We start from the raw sequence: 15,573 nt of genomic DNA on the forward strand, positions 1-15,573 counted from the left end.
CCCCTCTCTATTCCCAATTGGTCTACAAACTTTTGCAGTTTCTTGGTGTCGGGGCCTGATTGGTGTACTGTCTTGTCAATTTGTTTCACCTTCTTAGTCCAGCAGTTTCTCAACCCCCTATCTCCTTGGACCGCTAGGCTGATTGTTATACAATAGGCTACTATTAAGCAGTCTGCAGCTGTCCCGTTAGTTTCTGCTTGTTAGTCTGTTTCTGCTGATAAGCTGTCTCTGCAGCTCTAAAGTTATTTTATTATTTCTGATAAACTGTCTCTGCAGCTCTGAGGTTAGTTTGTTAGTAGTCTATAAATAATTGATTAGCTCACTTTAAATGTCCCCATTGTTCTGTCCCCACACTAATGTTAAGAAAGTAAGAATGCAGAAAAGTTATTTCGGCTCATCAAATCTGCTCATTACACACACCATACATAATCTTCCTTGTCATGGACTCTGATCCATTACTTTAATTTCCTGAGGTCAAGTTCTGCATAAAAAATTATTCATCACCATAAAAAATCATGTTCCAATACTACAATTCATCCATGCCCACATCTCCATTATTCAAAACTAGTTTTCCGCTCTCCATAGATAACATTCCCCTCTCCCTTTCCCGACTGCAGTTCCAGCACTTGGATTATTGTGTACCATGACATATTTTGTTACCTTAGCTGATATTAAACCCAACAATCCCCATTACCATTTCCAACCAAATATTTATTCAGATTCTTTTCTCAATATCATAACAAAAGGTCACAGTTTTAATTCTGATTCAAATTTTTCATTTGTTTTGTAAGTTTTATATTTACTGAAGAATTAATATCATGGTAGTTTCCAAAGCAAAATACTGCCACCTTCAGTCAGGACTTAAGCACTACCATTACCATTCACAGCACCTTCTTTCATATAAAAATGTGCCACCCATTGTTTATATCACATTTATATCATTACTTATTAACCTGGTGGCCACACTAACTTTGGGATCCACGGAAAGTTAATGTGTTACAAGTTAGCCAGTTTAAATGTTCTTTAAATTACATTCTTTGCGTCTTTCCATACTGCCTAACTTTCTGCCAATGATTATTTAGTCACTGAGAAAGCGTACAAATGGTTCATTGGAAATAATTCTGAGGAAAGATTAGAGAGGAACAAGAGGAAAATTAGTTATAAAATGAGAATGGTATTCTGAATCTGGGGAATTCATGTTTAGCTTTTTTTGCTAAAACACCCCAAAATAATTTTATTCTTTGATTGTAGAAAGTAAGTGACTAATATATTTCTATTAATATCCATCTAAAGGAGAGAAAATACATTCTTGAGATCAATGTGGGCTGGATTGAATCTCGGCCATACAGGTAAACAGTGACTAGCTCAGGACCCATATACTTTCCAACTGGAAAACTGATGCTGAACTGCTGGTGGCTACACCTAAGAATTGGGTATTAAGATTAAGCTTTTTTGGTGCAGAGGTCAGGAAAAAGAATTTTATTGAAAAGATAGGAAAGCAAATGAAGAATCGATTATTCAGAAACCAAAACAAAAAATGTTGGAAATACTCAGCAGGTCAGACAAAGATGCTGCCTGACTTGCTGCGTATTTCCAGCATTTTCTGTTTTTATTTCAGATTTCCAGCATCCACAGTATTTTGCTTTTGTAATATATTATTCAGCTCTTGTTGAGTTATTTTATCTAAGTGGGTGCTGTATATTGAAACTTCGGGGTGAATTTTAACCCCAAAAATGAGGGGGTTGGAATGGGGTGAGACATAAAAAATTTTAAAATCTCAAACCCGACCCTTACCTGCCCACTTCTGGGTTTAATGGAGACAGGATGGGGGCAGGAAGCCAATGCATCCCAGGAGGATGATTGGCCATTTAAGTATGGTTATGAGGCTAAGAGACTCACATTTAACTTCCCTTACAGGTTTAACCTTGGCTGGTTTTCCAGGCCTCGTGATACTGGGCAGCTGAAGGGAGACAAGGACAGTTTTGAGGAAAAGGTAAATGCCTTTATAGCACTGCTTATGGGCTAGTAGGAACAGGTGTGCTTGCCCCCAGCAGCTCCAACCCCCCCCCCCCAAGTTTACCTGCTTCCCTGGGATTAGACTTCCTCCCCATCAGACCCTCCCCCTCCAAAGACCCCCACCAATCAGGGATCAGAATCCCCTTCAGGGTCAGCGATTGGATCATGCCCCTACCCACCATCCCCAGGATTGGGACCCGGGCCCCCCCAACCCCAGTATTGGATCTCCCACTAGCCACCGCAGGTCAATAATCTGTGGCTACAGCCTGGTTCAGAGTACTCCCCCCATCACAACTGGAAGCCAAGCCTTTTAATCAGGCTGATTTAGGATGGGAATCAAAAAAATATGCACGTTATAGATTTAAAATTCCATAGCATACAGGGAAAACTTAGACTTCTGGGTTTCCTGACTAAAACTCTGCCTCTGTATTTTCTCTTACCTTAAATTAGGTCTTTTTATCCTTTTGCTTTTGTTAGTCAGATTTTTAAAAGTTATTATTTTGTCTATTTGAGTATGTTCAGGGTTTTCCTTTTAGTAATTTTGTTATTCTTTTACATTTTTGGTATTTTAACCTTCATGTTTAGAGTATTACATTGGGTGAAAGTTTCATTAACAAGAATGCCATTCCATAGCTAAGACCATCTAAAGATGGTCTTATTATCAAGTCAGGGGAGAGGTATAAACAGTGTTTAACATCAGCAGATACACCTAGAGCCTAGATCTTAGGCTTGGCACCTATTTAAACATTAGTTGTAGACACAGTACAGCACTTAAAAAAATAGATTATTGAATGTTTAATAGGAACCAAATTGAGTATTTATAATATTCTGGGAAGCTTCCAGCCCGAACAGACATCTGGAGCAGAACAAGCAAAAGAAGCATTACAGGTTATTCACTGAAAGCCAAAGGGCTCTGCATGCTACTTTGACAGACTTCTTCAAATCAACAAATAATATTTTTTCAAATTACTTTAAATATGAATTGGTTGATAAACTGACTATAAGTTCCCATTGGTTCAAACATTCTATTTTAATCACAGTTGTTAAAATAAGCTTTTTAAAAAAAAAGACAGAGGGCCTGTAAGCTAATGTCCCTGTGAACCACTGATGTGTGGCATTTATTGGGAACTGGCTTTGTTCCAGAGATTGCAAATGAATTGCAAATGAAGGCAATATGGGTGGAGCTCAGGAATAGGAAGGGTGCAGTCACGATGTTGGGGGTTTTCTACAGGCCTCCCAACAGCCAGCGGGAGGTAGAGGAGCAGATATGTAGACAGATTTTGGAAAGATGTAAAGGTAACAGGGTTGTACTGGTGAGTGATTTTAACTTCCCCTATATTGACTGGGACTCACTTAGTGCTAGGGGCTTGGATGGGGCAGAATTTGTAAGGAGCATCCAGGAGGGCTTCTTGAAACAATATGTAGATAGTCCAACTAGGGATGGGGCCGTACTGGACTTGGTATTGGGGAATGAGCCCGGCCAGGTGGTCGAAGTTTCAGTAGGGGAGCATTTCGGGATCAGTGACCATAATTCCATAAGTTTTAAGGTACTTGTGAATAAGGATAAGAGTAGTCCTCGGGTGAGGGTGCTAAATTGGGGGAAGGCTAATTATAATAATATTAGGTAGGAACTGAAGAACTTAGATTGGGGGCGGATAGCGACGTTTAAGAGGAATCTTGACAAATACATGAATAGGATGGGAATAAAGGGATACGGTATTCGGAAGTGCAGAAGGTTTTAGTTTAGGCAGGCATCAAGATCGGCGCAGGCTTGGAGGGCCGAATGGCCTGTTCCGGTGCTGTACTGTTCTTTGTTCTTTGTTGAACAACCTTGGGGTGAAGCTTCAAGCAACCATCCATACTTTCCATATTTGTGAAAAACTGATGGTGCCACCATGACCAATACTAGGCAGACTTGATAGATATCATAGACAGCTGACCACCCTCTCTCCACAGAAGAAAATGAAGTTGTTTCATCATTTTTTGCTTGAGTTCGTTCCATTTAAGGAACAGCTTACCAAAAAAACTCCACTGCCACCTGGTTCACGTTTGTTTAAAGATGGTGTACACCAGTTGACTTTGTGCAGTTGTGTCTTGAACTCATTGGCACAGTTCATCAGAACTGGCTGAAAGGTCAGAGACCTGAAACGCTAACTCTGTTTTTCTCTATACAGATGCTACCAGACCTGCTGAATATTTCCAGCACTTCATGATTTACTGACATTTGGCTCTTGGTGCTTCACAGAGTGATGGTGGGTTCCACCAATGAAAGTTTGTCCCCGCCACATGATCGCACGTGTCTCTGTGCCTATCGTCGCACCATTAATTTGCATGTAAAATTGCATGTGAAATGGGAAAAAGGGCGGAAGCAGAAGTTCCGCCAACCTCCAGTTCCACTGTTGGAAATGCGGCGTGTCTCATAAAATCCCGGCCAATGTTTCAGGTCAATTGCCTTTTATCAGAACAGATCTGAAAGGTTAACTCTGTTTCCCTTTCCACAGATGCTGCCAGACTGGCTTATGATAAATGTCAGGCTCATAATACAGTAGTGAACCAAGCTGAATACAGAAAGTACAGAGGAAAACTGAAAATAAAATAAGAGGGGCAAAGCAGGTGTAAGAGAATAGATTGGAAGGTAATATAAAAGGAAACCCAAAGTATTTTATAAACATGTAAACAGTAAAAGGCTGGTCAAAGGAAGGAAGATAGTAACAGACTTCAAGTCAACAACAGCCTGGTGAAATTGGCAGATGTATAGCAAATGTAATTTAACACAGAGAAGTGAGAAATAATGCACTTTGGTATGAAGAATGAGGAGAAGCAATATAAACTAAATTTTAAAGGGAATGCAAGAACAGAGAAACCTGGGGATTTGCATACACTGATCTTTGAAGGTAGCAGGGTAAGTTGAGAAAGCTGTTAAAAAGCATAAGGGATCCTTGACTTTATAAGCAGAACATAGGAGTATAAAAACAAGAAAGTTATGCTAAACATTGATAAATGGACCCTGGCTGGAGTATTGTGTCCAATTCTGGACACCACACTTTTGGAAAGATGTCAGGGTTTCAGAGGGGACACAGAAGAGGATTGACTCGAATGCCACCAGGGATGGTATACTTGAATTACATGGAGAGATTAGAGAGACTGGGGATATTTTCCTTAGAGCAAAGAAAGTTAAGGGGGAGATTTAATACCTAAATTCTTTCAGCATACCCCTTGTTTCAGAATACCCACCTTATTTCCCATTACCCACTGAGCTGCAGCAGGCTAATGCCAGGAACGCCCAGCTGCCTCTGAATGTCGTCAAGGCTGGCCCCGCCTCCGCCCATCGCGTCACCGTTCGCCCCGCCCCCCCGTTGGGCAGCTCAGCGACGGCAGACAGTGAACGGAAGCGGAGGGATGAGGATGATGGTGAGTACAAAATCAATACTCTCCGTGTGAAAGACGCTTCAAGTGTGAAAACCGTGAACAGAGGCCGGCGGGTGGAGAGCGATGATTGGAGGAGGGTAATCGATATGAGAGGCCCAGGGGCTTGGCTGATGGTTGGGGTCTTGGCTGATGGTTGGGGTCTTGGCTGATGGAGAGCGGGGGGTGGAAATGGCCCTGCCGCTCCGATTTTATTTTAAAGATTGCAACTTCCTGGGAGAAGCCCGCAGGCAGTGAAGACCAAAACTTCTTCAGAAACAACTTGAGGGAGGTATGCGGAGGAGGAAAGAGAGGGGGAGAAGGCAAAAGACGAGTAGGAGGTGAGAGAGGGTGAGGAGGATGGGGGAAGGAGCGCGGGGGAGGGAGGGGTTAAGTGAATGGGGTGGGAAGGGGCTTGAGGACAGGAGGATGAGGGGCAAGGGAGAGGGGATGGGGTAGGGGAGAAGGAGGGGGAGGATTCGATGAGGGCGGGGAGGAGGGGAGAGGGTGCCACAAGGGCAGGGGTGAGAGGTGAGGAAGAAGGTGGGGTGGCGAAGAGGCTGAGGTGTGGGGTTGGGATAGGAGGGTGGGTGTCAGGTTGAGGGGAAGAAGGGGAGTGGGCAAGGTATTGGAGAGAGGAGTTGACAAGAGGAGGAGTTGGATTGAAAGATGGAGCAGGCTCAAAGGGCCAAATGGTCTACTCCTGCTGCTAAGTTTTATGTTATTATGGTTCTTTTGGTGAGTTTTAGATCCTTAAATCCTATAAAAATTAAATTGTATCTTAGTCTGTGATTTGGAACTTTTTGTCTAAGTTTTTGCACTTTTGAGTGAATTCTTTTGAGTCTTTTAAAAAGTCAAAAATATTACATGCTGATACTTCACTATACTGTTGCATTTGTATTGCTACTGTAAAACAGCATACAAAATGTTAACTTAGTGATTCTCACAGAAGCTAATTCTTTGTGGGTTTAAGAACCTCAAATTTGCATTTTGACCTTAAGGGCCAAAACCAAATTTATAAAATATAATTAATGGAAAAGAAATTTACATTTTGATTAGTTTCACAAACAACATGATAGGTACAGCAGCATAGTGGTTATGTTACTGGACTAGTAATTCAGAGGCAAAGCAAAAGTTGGCAGAGAGAGGCATGGAAATGTGGTAGGAGCATATGGACTAGGAACGAAGAGCAGGAGATGTGAATGCCGGATACAGATCTGTCAGGAAAACTACTTGGCCATCTTGAATACACTCTTCAAACAACACCCAAGAAGACTGTACACGTGGAAAAGTCCAGGAGATGTTCACAGAAATGAAACTGATTTTCTGATGATTAATGAGAGTTATAAGAATAGCATCAAGAATGCCTTAACTTACCCAGGTGCAGATATCAATTCAGATCACTGCTTGTTTGTAGTGAAGATGAAGATCAAACTGAAAATCCCAAAAAGGAATCCCATGAAAGATCAAGCCAACTTAGACAGACTGAGAGAGGAATTTGTGACGATGAAGTATGCTGCGGCAGTTAGTTTCAAGTATGAAGCTTTACTTCAGGAAGGCACAGTGCAAGATCTTAGTGAGGAGGAAACAGCATGAAATATGCAGTAACTGAGGCAGTCCCTAAGAAATAGTGGAAGAAACATCAAGAGTAGATGACTGATGAAATACTAGATATGATGGAGAAAAGGAGACAGAATAAGAACAATAACGAAAAATGACAAAATAGAAAGGCGGATAAAAGAATGTAGGGCAGACAAGGAAAAGTGGTATGAAGACCGTTGCAAGGATGAGAAAGTTAAAGTACTGGCAGACCAGAAGAAAATAGCCACAAATAGTGGCTATATAAGGAGCAAGGAAGGTGAACTTCTCTTTGAAAAAGGGTAAAGCAACGATGGGTGCAGTACATCAGTGAGCTGTATGACAATGAAGGCAGAAGTAAATTGGTACCACCAGAGGGAAGAGAAGGACCAGCGATCCTAGAGGCAGAAAACAGTGCAGCGATCAAAAAGATGAGAGTAAAGAAAACACTGGAATCATTGAGATACCATCAAATGCCTGAAAGCCCTGAACAATCTTGGGATACTGGCAGACCTCTCCAACAAAATTTACAGAACAGGATTCATACTTGTGGATCCTACGCAGTCAGTGTTCATTAAGCTTCCAAAGAAACCAAAACCCCTGGAGTGATTAGAGTGCAGGACAATAAACATCAAGCCATGTGATGAAAATGATTTTTATCATTTTGGAAAGAAATGACCATCTATAAAAGCAGAGATAGATGACAGTCAGTCATCTATTTGACTGAATAGGTAACAATAGAAAGGAACAAGAGAGGACATCTTGAATGTATGAATCGAAAGATATCTGGAAGTTCAAAAACCTGTGTATGTATCCTTTTAAGTCTAATGAGAAAGCGGTTTATGGTCAACCATCAGGAAATAATGGATCGCTTCAACTAGATTTTGACAAATGATAAAAGGATAATTCAGAATCAATATTGGAATCAATCAGTGGTGATGAGACTTGACAGTGGCTTGTCAGACAGTTTCCCAATCAAAAGAGAAGTGTCAGGGATGTATTATGTCCCCAAAACTGGTCAACTTGTACAATGAAGCTATCTTCAGAGATATAGAACATCTACCAGGTTGCAATATTGGTGGGTTGAACATTAACAACTTGAGATATGCTGATGACACTGCACTGATTGCAGAAACAGAAGAGGCACTACAGGAAATTGTGAACAAAGTAAGTGCAAGGAATGTGGAATTTGGACTAAGAATGAATGTGAAGAAAACCAAAACAATGGTGTTGAGCAGGAACCTTACCCCGGAAGTGAAAATTGAAGTAAGCGGACAAGTCCTGGAACAAGTGAAAAAGTTTGCATCCCTTGGGCAGATTATCCCAAGACGAGGGGAGATCTGAAGGAGGATTGCGATAGCCAAGACCAGCTTTGTGAGAACGAAGGGCATGTTAACATCAAAGAAACTGATCCTGAATCTGAGGAAAAGAATGCGGAGGTGCTACATTTTGTCATCCATGTTGTATGCCTCGGAGACATGGACAACAAACAGAGACTGTTGATGAGCTGAATGCATTCGAGACGTGGGCATATTGGAGCATGTTCTGCATATCCTACACAGACTGAGACTAATGAAGTGCCGGCAATGGCTGGAGAAAAGAGGAAAATAGTGCATAACATCAAAGGAAAGATAGACACAAAACAGAGGAGAGGGAAGCAGAGAAGCAAATAAATGACAGATATAATGGACTGGATGCAGTTGATCTCTTCAGAATGTGTAACGACAACACAGGACACAGAGGTGGAGATCCATGGCAGTCAGCTTTCTGGGAAGATGATGACACCAGCCAATGAACGAATGAATTCAGAGGCATGGCCCAATTAACCAGTGCGTCGAGTTCAAATCCCACCATGGCAGCTTGGGAATTTAAGTTCAATTAATTAAATAAAATCTAGAGTTTAAAAAAAACTAGTATCCGTAATGGTGACCATGGAACTACCAGATTGTCATAAAAATCCATCTAGCTCCTTATCCTATGTGTGATTCCAGACCTACAACAATCCGGTTGGCTTTTAACTGCCCTCTGACTTGCTGGGCCATTTCAATCAGTTGTATTCAAAAGGTGGCTCACTACCACCTATCAAGGGCAATTAGGGATAGGCAGTAAATGCTGGCCCACATCCCGAGAATGAATAAAAATAAATGACGGATGGAAAAAGGTCCACTTAGCCTGTCCCATATAGTTGTGAAATTGCTTCACAGTAGCACTCACTTACCTGGAACTATGTAATCTGGGAGAAGTGAAAAGCCTGATTTTTTTTTTTAAACATGCTAATTAATGGGGAAAAACCTGAAAAATTCCTTCCACCCCTTTACACAATCAAAACTAGTCCAGGAGATCACATTGACCCTTATTTATACAACAGGGCACCTGATTCTTGTACAAGGTGATCTCTGTCCCAGCCAGAAACAGATCCATCTCTTCCATCTCTCTCTTGATAGAAGATAGTAAATCAGCATTTGCTGCACGAGTCTGCATCCTGTTGCTCAAGTCCACTACTCTCTGGAGGGGAAAAGAATGAATTTTAAACTTGTATTTTAAAATCTAGCAACAGCTTGGAGGTGCATAGATGGTTAGGTAACTGTTACATCCGAATTTTGACTTCAAGGCTTGTCATTAAGAGGACAAGTAATTAAATGTGCAGAGGAAAAAATCCTGTACATGTGTGGACTAAACCGAGCATTATTTGAGAAAACAGCAATTGCTTTCATATTCCATGGAAATAACCAGTTTTATTTGTGTTTTGCAAAGTGTTAGAATTTGCTTCCCTCTAGTTGTATCTGACAGTGGAATTGCTGCCCTTTGTAGGCAAAGTACTGTCAAAGGCCATATTTACATGAATGTGAAGACTTTGTGCTCATGCATTAGTTTGAGATTGCCTTGGGTAGTTCTGATTAATTGTGAGAGCTTGTGAAATTCCTTCATTTTGGATGTTGTTCCGACTTGACTATATAAACTAACAGGGTGCATGTGCATCAGCATAATTTTTGGGTGCTTTACAATGTCCATGTTTACAACATAAGAATTTTGTGCATTCTGTAGATTCTTTCTAATGGTTGCTGTTGCCTGGCAACAGGGTATACTATCACTTCAGGAGATGAGTGTAAGATCGATGCCTGTCTGAGTTTAGAGCTGCCGCTCCAAAATTTGGGTACATCTGCCATACTTTGTTACTGAAATCACTGAAGCTAGCACCCTAAATGGATTTTTTGTAAGGCTAAGGTAGTTTTGCTTTCTTAAATCTTAATAAAAGATTGCTTGTTGTTTCCTGAGTAAAGTATTTTACCCACAGTGGGCAAGCACCCAAATGAAAAGGAATTTGGGAGGGAGCAGAAAGTATCTGTTTATTGAGCATTACATTTAAAGATACTGTAAACTGTTCTTTAGTAAAACAACCAAAGCTGGTTCGGCTTTTCTGGTGATTATTACATCTGAGATGTTGTGAAAATTGTTTTGAGGCCTCACTCACCTTGAATGGTATAGAGCATAGCAGCAATTTCAACTTTGCACATAAATTTTGCCAGTAAACCAAATGGGGGAAAAAGTCAAGTCTGTAATCTCTAATGGCTTTTTTACTATTTATTATAGCTTTGTCATTTCAATGTGTTTTCTCATGCCATGTTTACGCAAAAAGTATGTACTTGATCTAAGTCCTTTACTAGCTTTTTTATTCCTACAAAAATATTTTAAAATAAAACAGCTAGAAATTATATGAAGTTAGCTGCAACTAGTAAAGGCCCGCTCAGGTCGGGAAAAAGAACTTGACCCCAACCCGACCGAACCACAGCGGCCCTGAGCCCGACCCGACCATCGCTTTACTTGCCTTCGGACTCAGAACCTCCAGGAAGCTGCAGTGCATGCGTGATGACGTCATAGTGACGTCACTCACTCACTGCGCAGACTCAGTTTCGTCCCAGACTCCCAGGTCAGGTAAGTTTTTAAAAAAAATTTTTAAATACTTACCAGCAGAGCACTTACCGTGTGTGTCCGGCCCGACCCGACTTGGCCCGAGCCCAAAGGTCGGATCCAGAAGATGGGCCTGACCCGACCCGAATCCGACACATGTTGGGTCCTGTCGGGTAGCGGGCCTTTTGCAACTAGTACCTTTTTTCAAAAAAAAATGGGGGCAATGAAGGCAATATTCTACAATTATCCTATAATTTTGGCATCAGTACCTTATCCTTTTGGGCAACGATCTAATGCCAGATGTGTGAAGTGGAAAAATAGAATTTTAATGAAGGACATGAATAAACCAGCTGGTCTAGCAAACCTGTGCCATACTACACCTTATGCACACTGTAGCCCCCAACTGCCCTGAATGACATCTCTTATCTTCTGGGAGAGATATGGGAGTGAGGGGGGGGGGAATAAAACTCTAGGCCAATTTAGGAAAAACTCTGAGAAATTCCTCTCTGACCCCTGAGTGCAATCAGCCAAATTCCAGGAGACGATAGTGACTGGGTGATGCATTTCTCCAATACCCTCAAGAACCTGTTAAGCTGTCTCTTGCAAAAAAAAAAAATTTTTTAAATAAAAGGAAGCTGTGATGGTCTGCTACATTGCCGCTGATACACACATTGATTGACAGGAAAAGACCCACTGGTCCATTCAGCTTATCCCACACAATTGTAATACCCAGTGTATCACAATAGCCCGGATTTTGCTGTGGTGATGATGGCAAAATTGTCAGCTGGTGCACTGCACTGGGACTTGTGTGATGTCCTCTATGAATAAACCTGCTTGAAGTTTTCTTTCTTACTTAGTCACCCTTCAAACATTAATTTAGACTGGAATTAATATTCATTTGCGCTTCATTTGTACAATTCAGAAATGGCCAAATAGCTGGTAGACATGTTGAGGGTGCGCAAATTGGCTGCATGTTTCTCCTCATTACAACAGGCTTTAGGATGCCCTGAGGTCATGAAATGTGCTATGCAAATGGAAGTCTTTCTGTTTTACACCAAACAAACCGTGCCATTTGGGACATTTTTAGAGAGTGTCACAACCAGCATCTGAAGAAGCACATTGTTAAGAAGTAGAAGACACACACTATGACTTTCATTAAGCAGAAACACTGAGGGAAGGTGCATGGATAAAGCAGCACTACACACTATGAGGATTAATAAAAGTTCAGATGATCTTTAAGATAATGTTCCAACTTTAAACTGCTGGTGGCCCGCCTTGCCCATCGAGAGAGTGCTATCAGAAAATCATGCATAGCCTGACCCAAATTTCTGAATGTATCGATAGTGGGCAAAGCTCCCTACTGGCACTACTAAATCTGAAAATTACCCCTATATGTAATGTGTCTTAATAATTGATTTGGATGGGGAAGATTAAGGTAACTGGGGAGAAACGTTGCACTTATTTTATTCATGGGCCTGGGAAATATGGAGGCAATACTTTATTTGATGAGTCTATCAGGCGCATGTACAGATGGTTGTTGTGCCTCGATTGTTTCAGACACTTAACTAATCATTGAGCATGTTCAAGATAGAAATTGATAGATTTAGAATGCTAACGACATCAAACGATATGGGGATAGTGGGGAAAAATGGCGTAGAGGTAGATGATCTGTTTGAATGGTGGAGCAGGCTCGACGGGCCAAATGACCTACTCCTTATTTCCTATGATCCTATAAATAGCATATTGATATGATACTATGCAGATTGAATCCTGGAGGCAAAATGATTGCATGAGGTATTTTGCATACAAAATCAATCATTAAACTGGAAGACTGGAGTCTTGACAGAGTACATAGTGATGGATCATTGTTTGCACTACACTTGCACCTCCACGCAAAATACATATGCTTTGGTCAATGCAGATTAGGCGTCTGTTGACTGAGTTTCCTATTTAGCCTCTGTATATAGTTTATTTATGAAGCATATTTTCAGTGTAATTACAAGGGCTTGGGTATCTTCACAGATATTCAGTTAAGCTTAACGAGGAATAAGATATGTGTGAACTGTAACATGTTGAACCTATGCTGGTTCTGAGAGGGTAGGGAAAGTAGTATTGGTGACTTTACCATTTCACCGGAACAGTCCTGATAAGACTTAGCTTTTCTAACCAAGGATGATGGGTGTGCTTGGAGGCCACTTGGGGCCTCGGCATTCCTTGGGGAAGCCCCACCATCTTCAACTGCTTCATCAATGACCTTCCCTCCATCATAGGGTTCGAAGTGAGGATGTTCACTGATGATTGCACAGTGTTTAGTTGCATTTGCAACTGCTCAGATAATGAAGCGTTCTGTGCCCGCATGCGCTAAGATCTGGGCAATTCCATTCAGGCATGGGCTGATAAATGGCGAGTAACATTTGCACCACAAGTGCTAGATAGTGACTATCTTCAACAAGAGAGTTCAACCACCTCCCCATGATATTCAGTGGCATTACCATGTTCGAATCCCCCACTATCCGCATCCAGGAGGAGTGGGTGGGGGTGGCGGTGGGTGGTGGTGGTCACCATTCACCAGGAACTTAAATGACCAGCTACATAAATACTGTGGTACAAAAGCAGGTCTTGTGTATTCTGTAGCAAGTGATTCACCTCCTGACTTCCCAAAGCCTACCACCTACAAGGCACAGGTCAGGAATATGATGGCATTCTCTCCAGTTGCCTGGATCAGTGCAGCTCCAACAACATCCAGATGAAAACAACCCACTTGATTGGCACCCCATCCACCACCTTAAACATTCACTTCCTCCACCACCAGCGCACTGTGGCTGCAGTGTGTATCATTAACAAGATGCACTGCAGCTCACCAAGGCTTCTTCAACAGCACCGCTCAAACCTACGACCTCTACCACCTAGAAGGACTAGGGCAGCAAGTGGATAGAAATACCACCCCCTCCTGACTTGGAAATATCTCGCCGTTCCTTCACCGTCGCTGGGTCAAATTCCTGGAACTCCCTACCTAACAGCACTGTGAAAGTACCTTCACCACACAGAGTGATTGGTTCAAGAAGGCAGCTCGCTAGCTTCTCAAGGTCAATTAGGAATGAACAATAAATGCTGATCTTGCCAGTGATGCCCACACCCTGTGAATGAATTGAAAAAAATTTAATTCAAATTTAATTTGAAATATTTTGACTGCTTTGCTCAATGACCACAGTTCTTTATTATATCCACGTTTGAGCAAGATGTTTCTCAAAATTTTTTTGTTTAGTATTTTGAGATAATGACTGTAACTTTGTGCTGAAACAGAGCTGCTCTCTTTTAATTTCTTGTAGAACTGTATTTGGTGTTTAGTTTGGGAAGTGCATTGAATTGTAATTTTTCTCATGTTACAAATGGAGTAAGTAGAAAATTTTTTCCAACCCTTGCTCTTGTGAATATGAAGGTAAATCAAACTGCTTATTTAATCTAAGCCATCTATAGACAGCAAGCAATTAGAACAGTTCTCACAATACATCTCTGTTGGGATCTGGACTGGATAATTTGGCATCAGACCAAATCTTTGCTCATCTGGCGAAATGTGATTGACAGGGAGCTTCTAGGTATAAGCAACACAGAAGCTTTACTTAAAATGAAATCAAAACACTGGATGCTGGAAATCGGAAATACAAACAGAAAGTGCTGGTAACATACAGCAGGTCAGGCAGCACCTGGAGAGAAAAACAGGACCTGGTCAAAATTTACCCTTCAACCAACATCACTTGGAAAACAGAGTGTCTGTTCAGCTATTTCAGCTGGAAAAGATTCCTGAGAATTGAGATTGGTCCCAGCGGTAAGGAACTTGAGTTACATTAGTTATCGAGGATACTCAGAGAGTGACTGAGGTTCTTGAGCAAATTGTCAAAGGGAGTGACGAGGTATTGGAGGTTTTGACAGGCTTAAAAGTGGACAAATCTCCCAGGTCTGGACGATTTGTGTCCCAGGATGCTGTGGGAGGCGAGGTTGGAGACTGCAGGGGCTCTGACCCAAATTTTTAATTCCTCTCTGGCCACGGGGAGTGAGCGGGGGGGGACTGGAGAACAGCTAATGTGGTCCCACTATTTAGGAAGGGTTGTAGAGATAAGCCAGGGAACTACAGGTCAGTGAGTCTCACGTCAGTGTTAGGGAAACTATTGAAGAAAATTCTGAAGGAGAGAATCTATCTCCACTTGGAGAGGCAAAATTTGATTAGGAATAGTCAGCATAGCTTTGTCAGAGGGAGGTCATGCCTAACAAATTTGATTGAATTTCTTGAGCATGTGACCAGGTGCGTAGATGAGGGTAGTGCAGTTGATGTAGTTTACATGGATTTCAGCAAAGCCTTTGACAAGGTCCCACATGGGAGAATTATCAAGAAAGCAAATGCACATGGGATACAGGGCAACTTGAAAAGGTGGATTCAAAGTTGGCTTAGCTGTAGGAGACGGAGAGTGATGACAGACGGCTGTTTTAGTGACTGGAAGCCAGTGTCCAGTGGTATAGCACCGGGATCTGTGCTGGGTCCCCTATTATTTGTTATTTATATAAACGACGTAGATGACTATGTGGGGGGTAGGATCAATAAGTTCGCGGATGACACCAAGATTGGCCGAGTGGTTAACAGTGAGGTTGAGTGTCTTCGATTACAGGAAG

The 15,573-nt window shown here is 41.7% G+C and overlaps 1 protein-coding gene across 7 annotated transcripts in view; it reads left to right on the forward strand.

Annotated features, from left to right (window-relative positions):
• Positions 1-5,359: 5,359 nt before the first annotated feature.
• The window catches only part of pam (peptidylglycine alpha-amidating monooxygenase), a 322,861-nt gene continuing 312,647 nt past the window's right edge, over positions 5,360-15,573 (forward strand). For all 7 annotated transcript variants that reach the window (XM_068029768.1, XM_068029766.1, XM_068029771.1 and 4 more), the window contains exon 1: positions 5,360-5,427. The gene's annotated coding sequence lies outside the window, so the exon portion shown is untranslated. The remainder of the gene's footprint in view (positions 5,428-15,573) is intronic.

Source organism: Heterodontus francisci, chromosome 4, assembly GCF_036365525.1.
Source record: "Heterodontus francisci isolate sHetFra1 chromosome 4, sHetFra1.hap1, whole genome shotgun sequence".
Lineage (NCBI taxonomy): Eukaryota > Metazoa > Chordata > Chondrichthyes > Heterodontiformes > Heterodontidae > Heterodontus > Heterodontus francisci.